The sequence below is a fragment of the Hyla sarda genome, chromosome 10, assembly GCF_029499605.1.
Source record: "Hyla sarda isolate aHylSar1 chromosome 10, aHylSar1.hap1, whole genome shotgun sequence".
In the NCBI taxonomy this organism is placed as follows: Eukaryota; Metazoa; Chordata; class Amphibia; order Anura; family Hylidae; genus Hyla; species Hyla sarda.
Genome location: NC_079198.1, coordinates 114,200,967 through 114,223,429, shown reverse-complemented (window position 1 = coordinate 114,223,429; position 22,463 = coordinate 114,200,967). Strand labels below are relative to the sequence as shown.

General features: G+C 46.0%; 1 protein-coding gene across 1 annotated transcript in view; it reads left to right on the top strand.

The window, feature by feature from the left end:
* LOC130293367 (CMP-N-acetylneuraminate-beta-galactosamide-alpha-2,3-sialyltransferase 4-like) overlaps window positions 1–22,463 on the top strand; it is a 96,006-nt gene that overhangs the window by 1,052 nt on the left and 72,491 nt on the right. The gene's annotated exons all lie outside the window — the stretch shown is intronic.

Sequence of the window (22,463 nt, the reverse complement as noted above, 5' to 3'; positions counted from 1 at the left end):
ATGTCACAGAGATGGACAGAGATGTCAGCAGAGAGCACTGTGCTCGTGATGTCATCAGTGTTCCAAAAATAAAGGAATTTCCTCTGTAGCATTCAGCAGCTAATAAGTACTGGAAGGATTAAGATTTTTTTAATAGAAGTAATTTACAAATATGTTTAACTTTCTGCCACCAGTTGATTTAAAAGAAAAAAGGTTTTCACCGGAGTACCCCTTTAAACTGATTAATCTTACTCCTTCCAGTACTTATTAGCTGAATACTACAGAGGAAATTCTTTTCTTTTTGGAACACAGAGCTCTCTGCTGACGTCACGAGCACAGGGCTCTCTGCTGACACCTCTGTCCATTTTAAGAACTGTCCAGAGTAGGAGAAAATCCCCATAGAAAACATATGCTGCTCTGGACAGTTCCTAAAATGGACAGAGATGTCAGCAGAGAGCACTGTGGTCATGATGTCAGCAGAGAGCACTGCGTTCCAAAAAGAAAAGAATGCCCCTGTAGTATTCAGCAACTAATAAGTACTGGAAGGATTAAGATTTTTTGAATAGAAGTAATTTACAAATCTGTTTAACTTTCTGGAGCCAGTTGATTTAAAACATTTTTTTTCCACCGGAGTACCCCTTTAAATCACTTCTACATGTAGACATTGAGGTATATGGACTAGCATGGAGACAATGGGGTTTATTTACTAAGAGGGGAGTGGAGTTTTCTTTGTGGGTTTTGATTTTCGACAGGTATTTACTAAGGTTTCTCTACATTTTGCACTTTCCCTACATTTTGCTTTTTTTTACACATGTTCTGATCTGTTAGGTTTTCCTCAGCTCAAATCCACCACATTTTCTGTGGAAACCTTAATAAATATGTTGGGATTTTTCAAAACTGTCAGGGATACGCCCCTTTTGCCAGGACCACGCCCACTTTCTTCCATGGTCATGCCCCTTTTCAGGGTTTTTCTTGTAAAATGGGGGGTTTGGGTTTTTTGGGGGCGCAAATTGTGTCGCATGGAACGTGAGACACAATTTAGGCGCAAAACCCGACAAAAAAGAGTCGGGATCACGCTAGTAAATAAAACCCAATGTGGGAGATTTATCAAAACTTGTGCAAGGGAAAAGTTGCCCAGTTGCCTATAGCAACCAATCAGATCGCTTCTTACATTTTACAGAGGCCTTGTTAAAAATGAAAGAAGCAATCTGATTGGTTGCTATGGGCAACTCAGCAACTTTTCCTCTGGACGGGTTTTGATAAATCTCCCCCAAACTGTGCTCCTGCTATGGGTCATGAGCTGTAGGGGCTCATCTCAAGCTCCCTGTGTCCCCCAGTATTATACAAAGGAATACAAGGCTTCAGAGGGAACCCGGCTCCACCGCGCTGAATGACCACAACAGGTGAAGGATATTTCTACCAGCGACATTATCTGCTGCAGATTTCCCTGCAAATGTGCAATAAACCAACAGTAAAATGATATATATTGATATGATATAATAGATACAATAAAAGGTGAGATTAAGAAACCAAACTTTTCACACAAAAAAAATTACTACTATGATTATAGAAAAATTAAAAAGTTATGGATCTAGTATATAGTATAGTATATAATCAGTGTTTCCCAAGCAGAGCACCTCCAACTGTTGCAAAATTGCAACTCCCAGCATGCTGGGAGTTGTAGTTTTGCAACAGCTGGAGGCACCCCTGGGTTTGAAACACTGACTATATACTATACTATATACTACTATATAGTCCAACATGCTGGGAGTTGTAGTTTTTGTTTGGGGCAGCTGCTCAGCCACAGGCTGTATCAGGGCATGCTGGGAGTCGTAGTTAGTAACTAACTGCAACTCCCAAATAAAATAAAAAAAGCGATCAAAAAGTCACATCAAAACAAAAATGGTCCGGTTAAAAACTACAGATCGGGGCGAAAAAATTAGCCTCATACAGACCGTATAAGGAGGAATAAAAAAGTTATAGGTCAGAATAGGACAAAATTCCCCTGCACATATGGGTATCCTGTGATGTCACTAGTGTTGAGCGGCATAGGCCATATTCGAATTCGCGAATATTCGCGAATATATGGATGAATATTCGTCATATATTCGCGAATATTCGCATATTCGTAATATTCGCGTTTTATTTTCGCATAAGTGAAACTTCGCGAATGCGAAAATAACATATACAAAATTAGCATAAGCAACAATTCGCATATGCGAAAATGAGCATATGCACATTTTCGCATATGCGAAATTCGCACAGTAGTATTAGAGCCTTCTTTACACCACACAAGCTGGAAGCAGAGAGGGATGATCACTGTGATGTGTACTGGGAAAAAAAAAAAAAAAAACGAATATTCGTAATTACGAATATATAGTGCTATATTCGCGAATATGCGATATTCGCGAATAAAATTCGCATTGCGAATATTCGCGAGCAACACTAGATGTCACGCATATATAATTAACTACGCAAATTAGCATGGCCGGTATTTTTTTTTTTGCAAGAAAGGTGGCGACCCTATCCCCACCCCTTGTCTCGCTTCAGGATGCAGAAACTGGACGTTTGCTGCTTAAAGGGGTACTCCGGTGCTTACACATCTTTTCCCCTATCCAAAGGATAGGGGATAAGATGCCTGATCGCGGGAGTCCCGCAGCTGGGGACCCCCGGGATCATGCACGCGGCACCCCGTTCTAATCAGTCCCCGGAGCGTGTTCGTTCCGGGACTGATTACAGGCGACCACCAGGCCGGCGGCGTGTGACGTCACGCCTCCGCCCCCGGGTGACATAACGCTCCGCCCCTCAATGCAAGACTACGGGAGGGGGCGTGACGCGTGCATGATCCCGGGGGTCCCCAGCTGCGGGACTCCCACGATCAGGCATCTTATCCCCTATCCTTTGGATAGGGAAAAAGATGTGTAAGCACCGGAGAACCCCTTTAAGGGTACCAGGTTACCTCACAAGTATGGTTCTGGTGTGGGTGCCAGCTGTGAAAAAACGGGTGAAAAAATAGTGAAACAACGAAAAATAAAAACACAAACGAAACACCATTTTGGTGTTTCGTTTGTGTTTTTATTTTTCATTGTTTCACATTTTTGTTACATTTACTATATACAGGAGAAATTCATTCCCATCATGATTTTTATCATATGGTCCATTTGTAGAGATGAGCATCACATATTTCTTCTTCAGTCTCCCACTTATGTATCCATTCATTTATTATATTGATTATTTATTATATTGATTATTTATGATCCATTTCTATCTCAGTATTTTTATCTCGTTTTTATTTTAAATAATCATATTAATAACTTTTTACGCTTGACGAAAATATTGTCTTTTATCACATAATTGTTTAACTTCCTAGTCCAGATATCTACATCTATGTATGTCCGTTTATTTTATTGTATAGTGTTGGATCTAAGGAAGGTGCAAGTAAATCGCCAAAACGAGTTGTCCATTGTCTCCGAACAAACCTTTATGTCCTGCGCTACTGTGGTGATGTGAAACTTCTGCAGGGTATCAGACCTTTGTTTTTCTCCCTTTTGTCTCTTTCTTTAAAGGGGTATTCCAGGCAAAACCTTCATATATATATATATATATATATATATATATATATATATATATATATCTCAACTGGCTCTGGAAAGTTAAACAGATTTGTAAATTATTTCTATTAAAAAATCTTAATCCTTCCAATAGTTATTAGCTTCTGAAGTTTTCTGTCTAACTGCTCAATGATGATGTCACGTCGCGGGAGCTGTGCATGATGGGAGAATATCCCCATAGGAACTGCACAGCTCCCAGGACGTGAGTCATCAGAAAGCAGTTAGACAGAAAACAACAACTCAACTTCAGAAGCTAATAACTATTGGAAGGATTAAGATTTTTTAATAGAAGTCATTTACAAATCTGTATAACTTTCCGGAGCCAGTTGATATATAAGAAAAAAGTTTTGACCTGGAATACCCCTTTAATTATCTGCACCCTAGGGTACGCAGATAGGGTCCTCGAGCTGCATACTGCTATTTCATTGCAACACTTGGGTTTGTAGCCATATGGATAGTGCAGCCCGCCACTGGATTGGTTACTTTACACCAGTTCTGATAAATATCCCCCTTTGTGTTACAACTCTTTGCCACACAAGCCCTCTGCTTTCTGTCAGTGAATTGAACTTTCAGGTTTATATCCAGTGGCTGTAGACCAGTCCTTTTTGCTGTGGTTGTATCCAGTTTGGACATTCCTCCTTGAGCTTGCAGGGAAGGGTTAACATTTAAAAATCTGCTTCCCTACTTGTCGAGCAGCATGTCGCATATACCAGATGTAGAGGCGGCTTTAGACTTCTTGAGGCCTTAGGCAAAACTTGAACCTGCCAGACAAACATTTAAGACTCTGTACTTTCCCAGCACCTATAGCACTCCAAACAGTAATAATAACCCCCTTAGTGTCCCAACCAGTAAAGTGGATAGTTAAGTAGGTTGGGGGAGAGTAGGGCCCACCCCCCATTATGTAGTTAGGTCGTTTCAGTAGGTAGAAAGGTCCTTCCACATTGTTTCCCCCATTACACAGGTGCCCTGAGTAGGTAGGTGCCACCTGTAGGTAGTTATTCTCTGTAGATAGTTATTCTCTGTAGGTAGTAGCAGCCTCCTATAAGTAGGGATTACTCCCTGTAGGTAGGTAGCCCTGTATATATTTGCCCCCTGTATACATTACCAGTTCCATGTATATGTTGCAGCCCCCAATATATTATTAGCAGCCCCCCTTTAGGCAGCAGCAGCGAACCTTTAAGTAGTAGTAGTAACTCTTTTTAAATAGCAATATCAGCCCCCTTTAATAACTCCCTTTAGGTAGTAATAGAAGACCCCTTTAGTAACCCCTTTAGGTAGTAATAGAAGACCCCTTTAGTAACCCCTTTAGGTAGTAATAGAAGACCCCTTTAGTAACCCCTTTAGGTAGTAATAGAAGACCCCTTTAGTAACCCCTTTAGGTAGTAATAGAAGACCCCTTTAGTAACCCCTTTAGGTAGTAATAGAAGACCCCGTTAGTAACCCCTTTAGGTAGTAATAGAAGACCCCTTTAGTAACCCCTTTAGGAAGTAATAGAAGACCCCTTTTGTAACCCCTTTAGGTAGTAATAGAAGACCCCTTTAGTAACCCCTTTAGGTAGTAATAGAAGACCCCTTTTGTAACCCCTTTAGGTAGTAATAGAAGACCCCTTTAGTAACCCCTTTAGGTAGTAATAGCAGAGCAACAGTGAAGGATAAAGCTTTCTTTTCAATTGTTTTACCAGCCTGGCCAAGTGTTCCTTTTATTTTTTTTTTAAATTGAGAATTGTTTTGCTGTGTATGAATATAACCAATACAGTACTGTTCCAATGTGCAAGAATATAACTACTATAATACTGCCTCCTATATACAAGAATATAACTACTATAATACTGCTCCTATATTCAAGAATATAACTACTATAATACTGCTCCTATATACAAGAATATAACTACTACAATACTGCCTCCTGTGTACAAGAATATAACTACTATAACACTGTTCCTATATACAAGAATATAACTACTATAATACTGTTCCTATATCTACTATAATACTACTCCTATATTCAAGAATATAACTACTATAATACTGCTTCTATGTACAACAACATAACTACTATAATACTGCCTCCTATATACAAGAATATAACTACTATTATACTGCCTCCTATATACAAGAATATAACTACTATAATAATGCTCCTATATACAAGAATATAACTACTATAATACTGCTCCTATATACAAGAATATAACTACTATAATACTGCTTCTATGTACAAGAATATAACTACTATAATACTGCTCCTATATACAAAAATATAACTACTATAATACTGCCTCCTATATACAAGAATATAACTACTATAATACTGCTCCTATATACAAGAATATAACTACTATAATACTGTTCCTATATACAAGAATATAACTACTATAATACTGTTCCTATATCTACTATAATACTACTCCTATATTCAAGAATATAACTACTATAATACTGCTTCTATGTACAACAACATAACTAATATAATACTGCCTCCTATATACAAGAATATAACTACTATTATACTGCCTCCTATATACAAGAATATAACTACTATAATAATGCTCCTATATACAAGAATATAACTACTATAATACTGCTTCTATGTACAAGAATATAACTACTATAATACTGCTCCTATATACAAGAATATAACTACTATAATACTGCCTCCTATATACAAGAATATAACTACTATAATACTGCGCCTATATACAAGACTATAACTACTATAATACTGCTCCCATATACAAGAATATAACTACTATAATACTGCTCCTATATACAAGAATATAACTACTATAATACTGCTCCCATATACAAGAATATAACTACTATAATACTGTTCCTATATACAAGAATATAACTACTATAATACTGCTCCTATATACAAGAATATAACTACTATAATACTGCTCCTATATACAAGAATATAGCTACTATAATACTGCTCCTATATACAAGAATATAACTACTGTTACGCCGAGCGCTCCGGGTCCCCGCTCCTCCCCGGAGCGCTCGCTTCACTCTCGCTACCGCAGCGCTCCGGGCAGCTCCACTGACCCGGTGCGCTGCGATACTGTCTCCAGCCGGGATGCGATTCGCGATGCGGGTGGCGCCCGCTCGCGATGCGCATCCCGGCTCCCGTACCTGACTCGCTCTCCGTCTGTCCTGTCCCGGCGCGCGCGGCCCCGCTCCCTAGGGCGCGCGCGCGCCGGGTCTCTGCGATTTAAAGGGCCACTGCGCCGCTGATTGGCGCAGTGGTTCCAATTAGTGTGTTCACCTGTGCACTCCCTATTTATACCTCACTTCCCCTTCACTCCCTCGCCGGATCTTGTTGCCATTGTGCCAGTGAAAGCGTTTCCTTGTGTGTTCCTAGCCTGTGTTCCAGACCTCCTGCCGTTGCCCCTGACTACGATCCTTGCTGCCTGCCCCGACCTTCTGCTACGTCCGACCTTGCTTCTGTCTACTCCCTTGTACCGCGCCTATCTTCAGCAGCCAGAGAGGTTGAGCCGTTGCTAGTGGATACGACCTGGTCACTACCGCCGCAGCAAGACCATCCCGCTTTGCGGCGGGCTCTGGTGAAAACCAGTAGTGACTTAGAACCGGTCCACTAGCACGGTCCACGCCAATCCCTCTCTGGCACAGAGGATCCACCTCCTGCCAGCCGGCATCGTGACAGTAGATCCGGCCATGGATCCCGCTGAAGTTCCTCTGCCAGTTGTCGCCGACCTCACCACGGTGGTCGCCCAGCAGTCACAACAGATAGCGCAACAAGGCCACCAGCTGTCTCAACTGACCGTGATGCTACAGCAGCTACTACCACAGCTTCAGCAATCATCTCCTCCGCCAGCTCCTGCACCTCCTCCGCAGCGAGTGGCCACTCCAGGCCTACGACTGTCCTTGCCGGATAAATTTGATGGGGACTCTAAATTTTGCCGTGGCTTCCTTTCTCAATGTTCCCTGCACTTGGAGATGATGTCGGACCAGTTTCCCACTGAAAGGTCTAAGGTGGCTTTCGTAGTCAGCCTTCTGTCTGGAAAAGCTCTGTCATGGGCTACACCGCTCTGGGACCGCAATGACCCCGTCACTGCCTCTGTACACTCTTCTTCTCGGAAATTCGAAGTGTCTTTGAGGAACCTGCCCGAGCCTCTTCTGCTGAGACTGCCCTGTTGAACCTGGTCCAGGGTAATTCTTCCGTTGGCGAGTACGCCGTACAATTCCGTACTCTTGCTTCAGAACTATCCTGGAATAATGAGGCCCTCTGCGCGACCTTTAAAAAAGGCCTATCCAGCAACATTAAAGATGTTCTGGCCGCACGAGAAATCCCTGCTAACCTACATGAACTCATTCATCTAGCCACTCGCATTGACATGCGTTTTTCCGAAAGGCGTCAGGAGCTCCGCCAGGATATGGACTTTGTTCGCACAAGGCGTTTTTTCTCCCCGGCTCCTCTCTCCTCTGGTCCCCTGCAATCCGTTCCTGTGCCTCCCGCCGTGGAGGCTATGCAGGTTGACCGGTCTCGCCTGACACCTCAAGAGAGGACACGACGCCGCATGGAGAATCTCTGCCTGTACTGTGCCGGTACCGAACACTTCCTGAAGGATTGTCCTATCCGTCCTCCCCGCCTGGAAAGACGTACGCTGACCCCGCACAAAGGCGAGACAGCCCTTGATGTCAACTCTGCTTCTCCACGTCTTACTGTGCCTGTGCGGGTATCCGCCTCTACCTTCTCCTTCTCTACTATGGCCTTCTTGGATTCCGGATCTGCAGGAAATTTTATTTTGGCCTCTCTCACCAACAGGTTCAACATCCCGCTGACCAGTCTCGCCAGACCTCTCTACATCAATTGTGTTAACAATGAAAGATTGGACTGTACCATACGTTTCCGCACGGAGCCCCTCCTAATGTGCATCGGATCTCACCATGAAAAAATTTAGTTTTTGGTCCTCCCCAATTGCACTTCCGAAATTCTCCTTGGACTACCCTGGCTTCAACACCACTCCCCTACCCTGGATTGGTCCACTTGGGAGATCAAGAGTTGGGGTCCCTCTTGTTCCAAGGACTGTCTTAACCGGTTCCCAGTACTCCCTGCCGTGACCCTGTGGTGCCTCCTGTAACCGGTCTCCCTAAGGCCTATATGGACTTTGCGGATGTTTTTTGCAAAAAACAAGCTGAGACTTTACCTCCTCACAGGCCTTATGACTGTCCCATTGACCTCCTCCCGGGTACTACTCCACCCCGGGGCAGAATTTATCCTCTCTCTGACCCAGAGACTCTTGCTATGTCTGAGTATATCCAGGAAAATTTAAAGAAGGGCTTTATCCGCAAATCTTCCTCTCCTGCCGGAGCCGGATTTTTCTTTGTGTCCAAAAAAGATGGCTCTCTACGTCCTTGCATTGACTACCGCGGTCTTAATAAAATCACTGTAAAAAACCGCTACCCCCTACCTCTCATCTCTGAACTCTTTGATCGCCTCCAAGGTGCCCACATCTTTACCAAACTGGACTTAAGAGGTGCCTATAATCTCATTCGCATCAGAGAGGGGGATGAATGGAAAACGGCATTTAACACCAGAGATGGACACTTTGAGTATCTGGTCATGCCCTTTGGCCTGTGCAACGCCCCTGCCGTCTTCCAAGACTTTGTTAATGAAATCTTTCGTGATCTCTTATATTCCTGTGTTGTTGTATATCTGGACGATATCCTGATTTTTTCTGCCAACCTAGAAGAACACCGCCAGCATGTCCGCATGGTTCTTCAGAGACTTCGTGACAATCAACTGTATGCCAAAATGGAGAAATGTCTGTTTGAATGTCAATCTCTTCCTTTCCTAGGATACTTGGTCTCTGGCCAGGGACTACAAATGGATCCAGACAAACTCTCTGCCGTCTTAGATTGGCCACGCCCCTCCGGACTTCGTGCTATCCAACGTTTTTTGGGGTTCGCCAATTATTACAGACAATTCATTCCACATTTTTCCACCATTGTGGCTCCTATCGTGGCTTTAACCAAAAAGAATGCCAATCCTAAGTCATGGCCTCCTCAAGCGGAAGACGCCTTTAAACAGCTCAAATCTGCCTTTTCTTCGGCTCCCGTGCTCTCCAGACCTGACCCATCTAAACCCTTCCTATTGGAGGTTGATGCCTCCTCTGTAGGAGCTGGAGCGGTCCTTCTACAGAAAAATTCTTCCGGGCATGCTGTTACTTGTGGTTTTTTTTCTAGGACCTTCTCTCCAGCTGAGAGGAACTACTCCATCGGGGACCGAGAGCTTCTAGCCATTAAATTAGCACTTGAGGAATGGAGGCATCTGTTGGAGGGATCAAGATTTCCAGTTATTATTTACACCGATCACAAGAACCTCTCCTATCTCCAGTCTGCCCAACGGCTGAATCCTCGCCAGGCCAGGTGGTCTCTGTTCTTTGCCCGATTTAATTTTGAAATTCACTTTCGGCCTGCCGATAAGAACATTAGGGCCGATGCTCTCTCTCGTTCCTCGGATGCCTCGGAAGTAGAGCTCTCTCCGCAACACATCATCCCCCCTGACTGCCTGATCTCCACTTCTCCAGCCTCCATCAGGCAAACTCCTCCAGGGAAGACCTTCGTTTCTCCACGCCAACGCCTCGGAATCCTCAAATGGGGTCACTCCTCCCATCTCGCAGGTCATGCGGGTATCAAGAAATCCGTGCAACTCATCTCTCGTTTCTATTGGTGGCCGACTCTGGAGACGGATGTTGTGGATTTTGTACGAGCCTGCACTGTTTGTACCCGGGATAAGACTCCTCGCCAGAAGCCCGCTGGTCTTCTTCATCCTCTGCCTGTCCCCGAACAGCCTTGGTCTCTGATTGGTATGGACTTTATTACGGACTTACCCCCATCCCGTGGCAACACTGTTGTTTGGGTGGTCGTTGATCGATTCTCCAAGATGGCACATTTCATCCCTCTTCCTGGTCTTCCTTCAGCGCCTCAGTTGGCAAAACAATTTTTTGTACACATTTTTCGTCTTCACGGGTTGCCCACGCAGATCGTCTCGGATAGAGGCGTCCAATTCGTGTCAAAATTCTGGAGGGCTCTCTGTAAACAACTCAAGATTAAATTAAACTTTTCCTCTGCATATCATCCTCAATCCAATGGGCAAGTAGAAAGAATTAACCAGGTCCTGGGTGATTATTTACGCCATTTTGTTTCCTCCCGCCAGGATGACTGGGCAGATCTTCTACCATGGGCCGAATTTTCGTATAACTTCAGAATCTCTGAATCCTCCTCCAAATCCCCATTTTTTGTGGTGTACGGCCGTCACCCTCTTCCCCCCCTCCCTACTCCCTTGCCCTCTGGTTTGCCCGCTGTGGATGAAATATCTCGTGATCTTTCCACCATATGGAAAGAGACCCAAAATTCTCTTTTACAGGCCTCATCACGCATGAAGAAGTTTGCTGATAGAAAAAGAAGAGCTCCCCCCATTTTTTCTCCTGGAGACAAGGTATGGCTCTCCGCTAAATATGTCCGCTTCCGTGTCCCTAGCTACAAATTGGGACCACGCTATCTTGGTCCTTTCAAAATCTTGTGCCAGATTAATCCTGTCTCTTACAAACTTCTTCTTCCTCCTTCTCTTCGAATTCCTAATGCCTTTCACGTTTCTCTTCTTAAACCACTTATCATCAACCGTTTCTCTCCTAAGTTTGTTTCTCCCACTCCTGTTTCCGGCTCCTCGGACATCTTCTCCGTTAAAGAAATACTGGCCTCCAAGAAGGTCAGAGGGAAAACCTTTTTCCTGGTCGATTGGGAGGGTTGTGGTCCTGAAGAGAGATCCTGGGAACCTGAGGACAATATCCTAGACAAAAGTCTGCTCCTCAGGTTCTCAGGCTCTAAGAAGAGGGGGAGACCCAAGGGGGGGGGTACTGTTACGCCGAGCGCTCCGGGTCCCCGCTCCTCCCCGGAGCGCTCGCTTCACTCTCGCTACCGCAGCGCTCCGGGCAGCTCCACTGACCCGGTGCGCTGCGATACCGTCTCCAGCCGGGATGCGATTCGCGATGCGGGTGGCGCCCGCTCGCGATGCGCATCCTGGCTCCCGTACCTGACTCGCTCTCCGTCTGTCCTGTCCCGGCGCGCGCGGCCCCGCTCCCTAGGGCGCGCGCGCGCCGGGTCTCTGCGATTTAAAGGGCCACTGCGCCGCTGATTGGCGCAGTGGTTCCAATTAGTGTGTTCACCTGTGCACTCCCTATTTATACCTCACTTCCCCTTCACTCCCTCGCCGGATCTTGTTGCCATTGTGCCAGTGAAAGCGTTTCCTTGTGTGTTCCTAGCCTGTGTTCCAGACCTCCTGCCGTTGCCCCTGACTACGATCCTTGCTGCCTGCCCCGACCTTCTGCTACGTCCGACCTTGCTTCTGTCTACTCCCTTGTACCGCGCCTATCTTCAGCAGCCAGAGAGGTTGAGCCGTTGCTAGTGGATACGACCTGGTCACTACCGCCGCAGCAAGACCATCCCGCTTTACGGCGGGCTCTGGTGAAAACCAGTAGTGACTTAGAACCGGTCCACTAGCACGGTCCACGCCAATCCCTCTCTGGCACAGAGGATCCACCTCCTGCCAGCCGGCATCGTGACAACTACTATAATACTGCCTCCTATATACAATAATATAACTACTATAATACTTCTCCCTATATACAAGAATATAACTACTATAATACTGCCCCTATATACAAGAATATAACTACTATAATACTGCTCCTATATACAAGAATATAACTACTATAATACTACTCCTATATACAAGAATATAACTACTATAATACTGCCTCCTATATACAAGAATATAACTACTATAATACTGCCTCCTATATACAAGAATATAACTACTATAATACTGCTCCTATGTACAAGAATATAACTACTATAATACTTCTCCCTATATACAAGAATATAACTACTATAATACTGCCCCTATATACAAGAATATAACTACTATAATACTGTTCCTATATACAAGAATATAACTACTATAATACTACTCCTATATACAAGAATATAACTACTATAATACTGCTCCTATATACAAGAATATAACTACTATAATACTGCTCCTATATACAAGAATATAACTATTATAATACTACTCCTATATACAAGAATATAACTACTATAATACTGCCTCCTATATACAAGAATATAACTACTATAATACTGCTCCTATATACAAGAATATAACTACTACAATACTGCCTCCTATATACAAGAATATAACTACTATAATACTGCCTCCTATATACAAGAATATAACTACTATAATACTGCTCCTATATTCAAGAATATAACTACTATAATACTGCTCCTATATACAAGAACATAACTACTATAATATTGTCTCCTATATACAAGAATATAACTACTATAATACTGCCTCCTATATACAAGAATATAACTACTATAATACTGCCTCCTATATACAAGAATATAACTACTATAATACTTCTCCCTATATACAAGAATATAACTACTATAATACTGCCCCTATATACAAGAATATAACTACTATAATACTGCTCCTATATACAAGAATATAACTACTATAATACTACTCCTATATACAAGAATATAACTACTATAATACTGCCTCCTATATACAAGAATATAACTACTATAATACTGCCTCCTATATACAAGAATATAACTACTATAATACTGCTCCTATGTACAAGAATATAACTACTATAATACTTCTCCCTATATACAAGAATATAACTACTATAATACTAACCCTATATACAAGAATATAGCTACTATAATACTGCTCCTATATACAAGAATATAACTACTATAATACTACTCCTATATAGAAGAGTATAACTACTATAATACTGCTCCTATATACAAGAATATAACTACTATAATACTGCTCCTATATACAAGAATATAACTACTATAATACTACTCCTATATACAAGAATATAACTACTATAATACTGCCTCCTATATACAAGAATATAACTACTATAATACTGTCTCCTATGTACAAGAATATAACTACTATAATACTGCCTCCTATATACAAGAATATAACTACTATAATACTGCCTCCTAGCTGTGAGGTTGTGTGTCAGTAGTTCTCCTGATGTCTGGAGCAAGCCCAGGGAGGGGCCACCCTGGGCGGGGAAGCTCCCCAAGCAAGGCCCAGGCTTCTCGGCCTACACTGGAGGGAAACTCCAACACCCATTCTGATATGGATGGACATCCTAAAGTGGATTTTGTACACAGAAGTCCTCAGTATGGAAGCACTGCCAGTGCAAAGAAAGAAGATAAAGACTTGGATGTGAGTAAAGTAAAACAAGAAGAAGAAAGTGTGTATGAGACAAGCGATGGTTCACAGTCGGCCGGTCAAGGCTCACAGTATGGGGAACAATCTATAGATTCCAAGAAAGAATCCGCTGTAAGAGACCACAGGTCTGCAGTTCAAGGCCATGTTGGTGCACAGGAGGTGAGGGGATCACATGTTGGTGCACAGGAGGTGAGGGGATCACATGTTGGTGCACAGGAGGTGAGGGGATCACATGTTGGTGCACAGGAGGTGAGGGGATCACATGTTGGTGCACAGGAGGTGAGGGGATCACATGTTGGTGCACAGGAGGTGAGGGGATCACATGTTGGTGCACAGGAGGTGAGGGGATCACAGGCAGCAGGTGTGCAGCTCCACTCTCCAGCACAGAGACAGAGGAGGACATCTCTGGAGAGACAGACACTACAGGAGAACCTGCAGAAACAAGAGGTGGTCTCCAGCATGACCCGCTCAGGCCGCACAAGATCCCAGGTCGGAGGTAACACTGGTGAGGGGTCTATGGAGGTGACTCCTGGAAAAGCTGTGGTAAAGTCTGCTGGTGTTTGTAAAAGTGTTCCTGCTTCAGACTCTGATACATCTGCTCATGGGTCTGATTTATTCAAGGAGCCTCAGAGACTGTCCAGACCCCAACAACAGGGCAAAGAGACCACCCGGGCACCAGAGCTACAGCTGGCGGAGGAGATCCCTGCTCTGGTGAGGAGGATGGAGGAGCTCAAACACCTGAAGGGTATGCTGCAGATGCAGATTGACTCTGTGTACATGCTGAAGACCGCTAATCCCCAGTATAAGGCTCTGCATGATAAGAGACTGTACACACTGAGCATAGAGCTGGCTGACATTGTGAAGGAGATGGACTGTATCCTGGAAAAGTTGGGGCCGCTGGCAGAGTCTTATAGGAATCAGGAAAGATTCTCCCAATACCATCTGAACTTTGATGCAGAGCCCAGACCTGATGTGGAACCGGACATCACCCCGGATGAGCCCCAGCAGGTGACAAGACCCCTCATACAGCCCGCACGGTTCTCTTTCCAAGATGGCGAGAAACAACAGCCACAGGAACCTGCAGCTGGGCCTGAGCAGGAGCAGAGACCATCAGAGGCACCACAAGTCCCAGAAGTCCCAGTTCGTCAGCAAGACATTGGACATTTTGAAGGTGATGGGGTAATGGAGCAGAGCTCTAATGTTGGGGCACGGACTGGGGGTGCGGACTGTGATGTTCCTGAGGGGTCGGTGGCTGGAGGGGGTGCACAATCTGTGTGGGATGTATTATCTGATGATGATATAGAGGTGGATGGGGAAGTTGATGTTGTACACAATACTGTGCAGGATTTCCCCCCTTTACCCACAAGTACTTCAGCTGTAGCAGGGCCCCCTAGAGTAGACCCCAACCCTGTAAGACAGGACACAGGTACCCGCCAGGTTCCTCCCAGAAATGCCTGGAGCCGTGGTGCTCCATCCTTCGCCTCCAGCGCCAATTACACTGGCCAGGCATTTAAAAGGAGGAATGTGGTGCGATTTCGGCACAGAGGTGCCAAGGAGGACCTCCCGGATAGAAGGTTTGTGGTGAGGGAGCTCCTGTGTCACCAGATGGGGTTTGTGCCAGCAGACATCTTGGCAGTAATAAATCTTCCAGATAGACAGGGCTATGATGTCAGCTTTAAGCTCATGTCTAATCTGGATAGGTTCTGGTCCAACTTCCCCAGGTTCAGAGACAGAGATGGATGGAGTAAATTTAGTTTTATTCCCATATCCAAGCCAGATACCGTCATCATCAACATCATCTTCTGGAATGAAGCTGTTCCTCCCCAGGACATTGTGGTGTGGCTCCACAGACATTGTGACCTGGTGTCTGATCTCACCAAGAACAGAGATGATGACGGTATCTGGACTGGAGGGTGGAAGGTCTTGGTGAAGCTGCGCCAACATGGTAATATCACACAACACCTACCCAACTCCTTCTTCATTGGGAGGGAAAAGGGCGTCTGCTTCTACCCCGGTCAGCCCAGAAAGTGTTTTAAATGTGGCAAACCTGGGCATCTGGCAAACGCCTGTACAGTAATAAAATGTAATTTGTGTGGTGAGACTGGTCATCTAAGTGGCGATTGCCAAAACATCAGGTGCAATCTATGCGGTGAGATCGGTCACCCTCACCGGGACTGTCCCAATGCCTGGCACAACATCTGCCGGGAGCTTCCTGATGAGGACCTTGTGGCGGGGGCAGAGGCTGTAGAGGAGGAGGCTTTGATGACTGGTTCTATAATAACAAGACAGGAGGTCCAGCCAGACAAGCATAACACTGCACCAACACCTCAGCAGTCAGAGAGAGCACAGGGGGACATGGAGGTTGTGCCACAGGACCAGCAGCAGCCGGGGGTATCCTCTTCTGTGTCTCCATCTTTATCTGAAGAGAATAAGACCCAGCAAATAAAAAGAAGGAAAAAAGACACGTCCTCCTGTAGGCCCGAGAATGGCTATAGTACTGGCCAAAGTGTAAAAAAAAAGATTAATAATGGGGCAGGAGTGATGGTGGTGTCCAACAGATTTGAGGTTTTGTCAGAATCTGATGGAGATTTAGACATTGAATTTAAAAAAATAGAAGACGACTGTGACGGTGACACGAGGGACCAACCCCCAATAAAAAGAAAACCACAGACTGCAAAATCTAATGTAGAGTCAGACATGGAGACAGGAGGTGGACAACAGGACTCAGATTCTGACTTATGATGATGGGGGTCAGGTCTCTGCTCTTCTCCTTGTGTTATATTATCATGGCTGGGTTTACTTTAAAACTTGTTTCAAGTAATGCAAACAGTATTAAAGTGAGGAGGACACGACACATAGTCTATGAGCATCTACAATATCTGGACGCAGATGTCATCTTTTTGCAGGAGACGCGCCTGACTACATTGGGACACTTACGTGAGGCTGAGAGGGAATGGACATCTGGACCTTCTTTCTGGTCACTGGCTGTGGAACCTTATGCCGGGGTGGCCATACTGTTTAACACCATGGATGTGACTATACATAGGAGATGACAGAGGTCATCATGGGAAGGTGTCTAATCCTGGAGATCACTATCCATGGTAGAAGGCTCCGGCTCATAAATATCTATGGCCCGCAGACAGTGGCAGAAAGAGTCCAGTTGTTTGAAGAGGTCAAGCCGTATATGTTTACGTCTGTTCCTGTAGTCATGGCCGGGGATTTCAATGTCACTAGAACATCAGGTGACAGGTCCTCAGGTAGAGCGGTGGCCAGGGACTCCAGAGTCCTGAATAACATGATTTTACAGGCTGGTCTGAGTGATGTGTTCACATGGGGTGGTAGAAAGCCAAAACTCACGTACTCATGTTCTGGCAGGAGCAGTAGAATTGATATGGCGTTTGTGAGTCCTGCAGAAATGGTCAGTGAGATGTGTGAGAAAGTCGTCCCATATTCAGACCATATGGCCTTGGTTTTCTGTCTAGGAGCCGCTAAGCATCCAGATATTGGTAGGGGATTATGGAAGCTAAACTCCAGTATCTTGGAGGATGACTATGTCCAGAAATGTGTTCATTCCCTTATACAGGGTCAGCTAGAGAGGGTGGACTTCTATGATGATATGGCCGCCTGGTGGGAGGATGTCAAGGATGAGATCAGAACCCTCTTAAAGAGACTGTCCTTTAAAAAGGGGAAGAGTAAGTATGACCAGTATCTCAAGCTGCGCAAAGAATTGGAGTCACTATATTCGGAGGGTGGGGACCAACAAAGGATTGACCGGCTGAAATCTGAGATAAGACAGTATCAGTACAGCAGGTATACCTCCCTGGTTCTTGAACGTGCTTATGGGTCTTTAGGGTCTCCTGATCCCTTTGAGAACTGCCGGGAGCGGGTGGCAAATAAATCTTTCACCGGTCTCACTGACTCCCAGGGTGTGTTTTGCAGGAATCTCGGGAGGGTATCCTGGGGGTGGTGAGATCGTACTATGCTGACTTGTTTCAGAGGAAGGTTTTGGATAGAGACAAGATGACCCAATTCTTGGAGGCGACTCCGCTCCCTGATACTAATTGTCACGATTCGGCTGGCAGGAGGTGGATCCTCTGTGCCAGAGAGGGATTGGCGTGGACCGTGCTAGTGGACCGGTTCTAAGTTACTACTGGTATTCACCAGAGCCCGCCGCAAAGCGGGATGGTCTTGCAGCGGCGGTAGTAACCAGGTCGTATCCACTAGCAACGGCTCAACCTCTCTGACTGCTGAAGATAGGCGCGGTACAAGGGAGTAGACAAGAGCAAGGTCGGACGTAGCAGAAGGTCGGGGCAGGCAGCAAGGATCGTAGTCAGGGGCAACGGCAGGAGGTCTGGAACACAGGCTAGGAACACACAAGGAAACGCTTTCACTGGCACGATGGCAACAAGATCCGGCGAGGGAGTGCAGGGGAAGTGAGGTATACATAGGGAGTGCACAGGTGAACACACTAATTAGAACCACTGCGCCAATCAGTGGCGCAGTGGCCCTTTAAATCGCAGAGACCCGGCGCGCGCGCGCCCTAGGGAGCGGGGCCGCGCGCGCCGGGACGGGACCGACGGAGAGCGAGTCAGGTACGGGAGCCGGGGTGCGCATCGCGAGCGGGCGCCACCCGCATCGCGAATCGCATCCCGGCTGGAGGCGGTATCGCAGCGCACCCGGTCAGTGGATCTGACCGGGGCGCTGCCGTAGCGAGGATGTTGCGAGCGCTCCGGGGAGGAGCGGGGACCCGGAGCGCTCGGCATAACAGTACCCCCCCCCCCCTTGGGTCTCCCCCTCTTCTTGGAGCCTGAGAACCTGAGGACCAGACTTTTATCTAGGATATTGTCCTCAGGTTCCCAGGATCTCTCTTCAGGACCACAGCCCTCCCAGTCAACCAAAAAAAAAGTTTTTCCTCTGACCTTTTTGGAGGCCAGTATCTCCTTTACGGAAAAGATGTCCGAAGAACCGGAGACAGGAGTGGGAGAAATAAGTTTGGGAGAGAAACGGTTGATGATGAGTGGTTTAAGAAGAGAGACATGAAAGGCATTAGGAATACGAAGAGAAGGAGGAAGAAGAAGTTTGTAAGAGACAGGATTAATTTGGCACAAGATTTTGAAAGGACCAAGATAGCGTGGTCCCAATTTGTAGCTGGGAACACGGAAGCGGACATATTTAGCGGAGAGCCATACCTTGTCTCCGGGAGAAAAAATGGGGGGAGCTCTTCTTTTCTTATCGGCAAACTTTTTCATGCGCGATGAAGCCTGTAAGAGAGAATTTTGGGTCTCTTTCCATATGGTGGAAAGATCACGAGTTATTTCATCCACAGCGGGCAAACCAGAGGGCAAGGGAGTAGGGAGGGGGGGAAGAGGGTGACGGCCGTACACCACGAAAAATGGGGATTTGGAAGAAGATTCAGAGACTCTGAAGTTGTACGAGAATTCGGCCCATGGTAGAAGATCTGCCCAGTCATCCTGGCGGGAGGAAACAAAATGCCGTAAATAGTCACCCAGGACCTGGTTAATTCTTTCTACTTGCCCATTGGATTGAGGATGATAAGCAGAAGAAAAGTTTAATTTAATCTTGAGTTGTTTACAGAGAGCCCTCCAGAATTTTGACACGAATTGGACGCCTCTATCCGAGACGATCTGCGTGGGCATCCCGTGAAGACGAAAAATGTGTACAAAAAATTGTTTTGCCAACTGAGGCGCTGAAGGAAGACCAGGAAGAGGAATAAAATGTGCCATCTTGGAAAATCGATCAACGACCACCCAAACAACAGTGTTGCCACGGGATGGGGGTAAGTCTGTAATAAAGTCCATACCAATCAGAGACCAAGGCTGTTCGGGGACAGGCAGAGGATGAAGGAGACCAGCAGGCTTCTGGCGAGGAGTCTTATCCCGGGCACAGACAGTGCAGGCCCGCACAAAATCAACAACATCCGTCTCCAGAGTCGGCCACCAATAGAAACGAGAGATGAGTTGCAAGGATTTCTTGATGCCCACATGGCCTGCGAGATGGGAGGAGTGACCCCATTTGAGGATTCCGAGGCGTTGGCGTGGAGAGACGAAGGTCTTCCCTGGAGGAGTTTGCCTGATGGAGGCTGGAGAAGTGGAGATCAGGCAGTCAGGAGGAATGATGTGTTGCGGAGGGAGCTCTACTTCCGAGGCATCCGAGGAACGAGAGAGAGCATCGGCCCTAATGTTCTTGTCGGCAGGGCGAAAGTGAATTTCAAAATTAAACCGGGCAAAGAACAGAGACCACCTGGCCTGGCGAGGATTCAGCCGTTGGGCAGACTGGAGATAGGAGAGATTCTTGTGATCGGTGTAAATAATAACTGGAAATTTTGATCCCTCCAGCAGATGCCTCCATTCCTCAAGTGCTAATTTAATGGCCAGTAGCTCTCGATCCCCGATGGAGTAGTTCCTCTCCGCCGGAGAGAAGGTCCTAGAAAAAAAACCACAAGTAACAGCATGCCCGGAAGAATTTTTTTGTAGAAGAACCGCTCCAGCTCCCACTGAGGAGGCATCAACCTTCAATAGGAAGGGTTTAGATGGGTCAGGTCTGGAGAGCACGGGAGCAGAAGAAAAGGCAGACTTGAGCCGTTTAAAAGCGTCTTCCGCTTGAGGAGGCCATGACTTAGGATTGGCATTCTTCTTGGTTAAAGCCACGATAGGAGCCACAATGGTGGAAAAATGTGGAATAAATTGTCTGTAATAATTGGCGAACCCCAAAAAACTTTGGATAGCACGGAGTCCGGAGGGGCGTGGCTAATCTAAGACGGCAGAGAGTTTGTCTGGGTCCATTTGTAGTCCCTGGCCAGAGACCAAGTATCCTAGGAAAGGAAGAGATTGACATTCAAACAGACATTTCTCCATTTTGGCATAAAGTTGATTGTCTCGAAGTCTCTGAAGAACCATGCGGACATGCTGGCGGTGTTCTTCTAGGTTGGCAGAAAAAATCAGAATATCGTCCAGAAACACAACAACACAGGAATATAAGAGATCACGAAAAATTTCATTAACAAAGTCTTGGAAGACGGCAGGGGCGTTGCACAGGCCAAAGGGCATGACCAGATACTCAAAGTGTCCATCTCTAGTGTTAAATGCCGTTTTCCATTCGTCCCCCTCCCTGATGCGGATGAGATTATAAGCACCTCTTAAGTCCAGTTTGGTAAAGATGTGGGCACCTTGAAGGCGATCAAAGAGTTCAGAGATAAGAGGTAGGGGGTAGCGGTTCTTTACCGTGATTTTATTAAGTCCGCGGTAGTCAATGCAAGGACGTAGGGAGCCATCTTTTTTGGACACAAAGAAAAATCCAGCTCCGGCAGGAGAGGAGGATTTGCGGATAAACCCCTTTTTTAAATTTTCCTGGATGTATTCAGACATAGCAAGAGTCTCTGGGGCGGACAGAGGATAAATTCTGCCCCGGGGTGGAGTAGTGCCCGGGAGGAGGTCAATAGGACAGTCATAAGGCCTGTGAGGAGGTAAAGTCTCAGCTTGTTTTTTGCAAAATACGTCAGCATAGTCCATATAGGCCTTAGGGAGACCGGTTACAGGAGGAACCACAGGATCACGGCAGGGAGTACTGGGAACCGGTTTAAGGCAGACCTTGAAACAAGAGGTACCCCAGCTCTTGATCTCCCCTGTGGACCAATCAAGGGTTGGGGAATGGTGTTGAAGCCATGGTAGTCCAAGGAGAATTTCGGAAGTGCAATTGGGGAGGACCAAAAACTCAATTTTTTCGTGATGAGGTCCGATGCACATTAGGAGGGGCTCCGTGCGGTAACGTATGGTACAGTCCAATCTTTCATTGTTAACACAATTGATGTAGAGGGGTCTGGCGAGACTGGTCACCGGGATGTTGAACCTGTTGATGAGAGAGGCCAAAATAAAATTTCCTGCAGATCCGGAATCCAAGAAGGCCATAGTAGAGAAGGAGAAGGTAGAGGCAGATATCCGCACAGGCACAGTAAGACGTGGAGAAGCAGAGTTGACATCAAGGACTGTCTCACCCTTGTGCAGAGTCAGCGTACGTCTTTCCAGGCGGGGAGGACGGATAGGACAATCCTTCAGGAAGTGTTCGGTACCGGCACAGTACAGGCAGAGATTCTCCATGCGGCGTCGTGTCCTCTCTTGAGGTGTCAGGCGAGACCGGTCAACTTGCATAGCCTCCACGGCGGGAGGCACAGGAACGGATTGCAGAGGACCAGAGGAGAGAGGAGCCGGGGAGAAAAAACGCCTCGTGCGAACAAAGTCCATATCCTGGCGGAGCTCCTGACGCCTTTCGGAAAAACGCATGTCAATGTGAGTGGCTAGATGAATGAGTTCATGTAGGTTAGCAGGAATTTCTCGTGCGGCCAGAACATCTTTAATGTTGCTGGATAGGCCTTTTTTAAAGGTCGCGCAGAGGGCCTCATTATTCCAGGATAGTTCGGAAGCAAGAGTACGGAATTGTACGGCGTACTCGCCAACGGTAGAATTACCCTGGACCAGGTTCAGCAGGGCAGTCTCAGCAGAAGAGGCTTGGGCAGGTTCCTCAAAGACACTTCGAATTTCCGAGAAGAAGGAGTGTACA